We start from the raw sequence: 4,101 nt of genomic DNA, 5'->3' as shown, positions 1-4,101 counted from the left end.
TTATCAACATCATCCATCCACTTTTGTGTTTAACCTCAATTGATCAAATTGCATTCATATTTATTTTTNTGCACTTTATNTTGAAAAACCCCAAAATATTTTGTTCTTATAGTCTTGATTGGTTAAGCAAAAGCATAACAGTTTAGTGCCATGAGTCTCTTGGGAAAATGATACTTGGACTTACCATTTTATTATTACTTGATACGATCTGGTACACTTGCCAGAATGTCAACAGGCGGCCACCAGGAGACGGCGTGGAGGCCTGCTGATGGCATGATGCTTCGATTAGTGTGCGCGATGTGAGGCTTCGAGACATTTAGGGCTTCGTGGCGGCATGAAGTGCACTGTGTTCTGTGCTCTATGCGACGAGAAATTGAGGTTGGAAGAAATAAAGTAGTGAATAGAAAGAAAAACTCAACGGGTTTAGTTGGAAGAAAAATGTGCGAGTTTTGAAGAAATGAAATGCTCTACGCTGCTGGACTACGAGATTGAAAGGGGTTTTGCACCTATTATGATGGGTATTTCAATATCTATCATAAAATGTTTTGCAATATTTCAATTTTGTCACCGCGTCTAACTATTATGATAGGTAACCTTTTACCTATCATAATATATCTATCTTTTATTACAAAAATATCACCGCTGCATATATTATGATAAGTTTTTTAAAATACAACATATATATATATATCTATATATATATTAATTATATTACAAAATTATCACCGTTCAATGTATTATAATAGGTAGATTTGACCTATCATAATATCCCATCATAAAATCTTATTTTTTTCACTTGCAAAAGTAAAAAAACATGAGAAAAACATCTCAGCATGTTTGTATAAGGTGGAAAAGATAAGAGATAAAGAAATTAAGTGATGAAAAAAAAGGGAAAAGGCATCTTTGACACCAAAATTTTGACATTGTTTTGACACCGCCACGTGGTGGTTGTCTATTGGCTCAATTTGAAAAAAAAATCAATATTCAATTATGGGAAGGAAAAAATACGAAATTTCTTTTCACGCTTTCCCTATTCTTCTTTCGTTCTCGGTTTGTATCTCTCGTCACTCTCGTTCTCTCATCTCTCTCGTCTTTCTGTGGAACCCTAAAGCCTTATCTCATCTTCATCTCCATCATTCCTCTTGGTCGGTCTCCCACTCTGTTATACTCTGTGTTTGTGGTGCTACTCAGCACCTTGTTGTGCAGCATTGAAGTCGTCTTGGACGTCCCTATCCACCATTGGTATTGTGCCTTCCCGGTGTCGTGTTGTTTTGTGGTTTTCGTGTGTTGTTGTTAAGTACCTAGCAAGTGTACCAGATCGTTATCAAGTAATATAAAACGGGTAAGTCCGAGTATCGTTGACTCTTAGGCCTTAACTTTGATGTAAATAGATCGTATAAGACTTGAGAAAGAAATTGATTTTAGGTTTTGTATGCGAAAAACAAAAATAAACATGCAAAATGCAATTTAATCCATTGGCAAGGAAAAATTATGGATGACTGGAGTTGTTGGGGTTTACAATTTCATCTTATCTACTTTTCTTATTTAATTTGCTTTATTATCATATTGTCATGCAAACTTTCTTAGGCTACCCTAAACTCAATCTCTTGGCGAAAAGAGCCTATTACTAATTACTTGCTTACTATCTATAGTCTCCCCAAGTAACTAGCAATGCATGATAAACAGAAGCAAAATACAATTGATTGTCCTACCCCTATCTCTAGGCAGTATTAGCTTAATCAAGGAATTCCCCCCAGCTCATGACATTACTGTACATCTCCGTATAAAAGAAGACAAACAACATTTACCGAATGAGTTAAACGATAAAAGCATTAAGCAAAGGTAAGGAACCCAACAATTGATAATATAAGCATATGCAAGCATATAAAGAAAATAAGAATTTTGATATAAGAGAGTATCAAAAGATTACATTGTTCCCCAACAATAAAGTGTTTAGTTCACCATGGACATGGTGAAACTAGATGAAATACAATGAAAGAATGGAAGAATAAACCCTAAATTTAGTATATTAGAGCCTAAGCATCCAAGGAACCTCCTCCAAGCTGTGTAGAACTGCTCTGGACGTCTCTGCCTGCCAAAAGATTACTTTGGAAATCGCACTGGGTCTATTTATAGAGCAAAAAAATAATAGAATTTAAGCCCAAGCCCAACAGACAACCGCTCAGCGCCTAATTTAACCGCTCAACGGTTTCCACTAAATTGTGCCACCACTCAACGGTCAATATCACCACTCAGCGGTTTGCCTCTAATCGCTCTGGACGCTCAGCGTTGGATTTGGGCGTTGAGCAGTTCAGTTGACTCTTCTTTTCATCATTTTTCTTTTTCTTTCATGATTCTAAGTCCACCTTGCTTAATTTCCATCTTTAGTTCACATCAAAATCCTGCAAAACAATGCAAAAAAAAGCATAATATCTCTAAAACCAACTTTTGACTCTCACATGACTCAACTAAGTATTTTACTTGATTCCAAGCTCATTCTAAGCCACAAAAGGTGTGTTTTGATATCAAATTAAAGCATGAAAATAACGGCTTTTAGACCGTTATCAGTTGTGCAAACCCTAACCATCTTCTCGAGCATTGGCGTTTTCGTGTTGGATGAACCCCAAACTTCGTGTCCACCATTTTTCCATTGTGCCTCTTTGCCGCAAGCCACCGAGGATTGAAGTTTTATCCAAGGTTGTAGCATATTGGGAGTGGATCCTGGACAATGAAAACATTAGAAGAATATAAAAGTCAACAAAATATGGATTGTTAGAGGATTAGTTTCATTTGTAGAGATTTTGTTTGTATTTAGATAAAGATGGATTTTTTGCTTTGTCATAAACAATGATATTTATGTACAAATTGTTATTGCAATAAGATGATAACTTTCATGATTACATAATGTGCAATTTCATTTCATTTATGTTGTGTATATTTTGATGACAAAGTAACACACAATATTAATAAGTTTTTTGACATGAATCCAATGGTTTACAATTGATTTTGGTGTTTAGGTGTGAGTAGATTGTGGGAATTCATGTTTTGGAACTTGTTAAGTCCCTGACATGTGTATCAGATCGTTATCAAGTAATAGAAACGGGTAAGTCCGAGTATCGCTTCCCAAAGGACTCTTAGGCCTTAACTTTCATGTAACCTAATTTCATAAGACTTGAGAAAAGAATAAAGTTTTGATTGTTAAACGCAAAAACAGAATTAAACATGCAAATGCAGTGAATCAATGGTTGAGGAAAAACTATGGATGAATGGTGTTGTTGGGGTTTACAATTTCATCTTATCCACTCTCATATATCTACTCTTCTTATTTACTTAACTTATTTATCCAATTGCCATGCAAACTTTCTAATTTAACCTTAACCCAATCCCTTGGTGAAAAGAGCCTATCATTAATTACCGGCTTGCTATCCCTAGCCTCCCCTAGTAACTAATAATGCAATGCGATCGGAAGAAAATACAATTGACCGTCCTACCCCTATCCCTAGGCGATATTGGCATAATCAAGGAATTTCTCACCAGTTCATGACATTACCGTACGTCCCCTTATAGATAAAGACAAACTTCTTTTATTGAATGTGTTAAACAATAAAAGCATTGAGCATAGATGAGAATCCAACAATTGATAAACTAGTATATGACAAGCATATGAAATAAATAAGAATTTGAATATATGAGAGTTTCAAAAGATTACATTGTTCCCCAACAACAAAGGGTTTAGTTCACTATAATCATGATAAACTAGATGAATTGAATGGAAAGAATGAAAGGATAAACCCTAAATTTGGTAGGTTGGAGCTCCCACATCCAAAATCCTCCTCCAAGGGGAGAAAAGAGTGTTGTGTCGTCTTCCTCTGCCAAAAGATTCCCTTTTTAATTCGCATTGGGGCTATATATAAGCCCAAAAAGATAACAGATAGATTACAGAAAGATTTACAGAATCTAGCTAAAAAAAAACAGACAACCGGCCAAGCGCCTAAATTCACCGCTCAACGGTTTGCCTTTTGCCATTTTAACCGCTCAGCGGTCAGTTTTGCAGCTGAGCGGTTTCCCTCTAATCGCTCTGAGCGCTCAGCGGACCATTCT

The sequence above is a fragment of the Vigna radiata genome, unplaced genomic scaffold (assembly GCF_000741045.1).
Source record: "Vigna radiata var. radiata cultivar VC1973A unplaced genomic scaffold, Vradiata_ver6 scaffold_238, whole genome shotgun sequence".
In the NCBI taxonomy this organism is placed as follows: domain Eukaryota; kingdom Viridiplantae; phylum Streptophyta; class Magnoliopsida; order Fabales; family Fabaceae; genus Vigna; species Vigna radiata.
Note: the sequence above shows the minus strand (reverse complement) of the source record.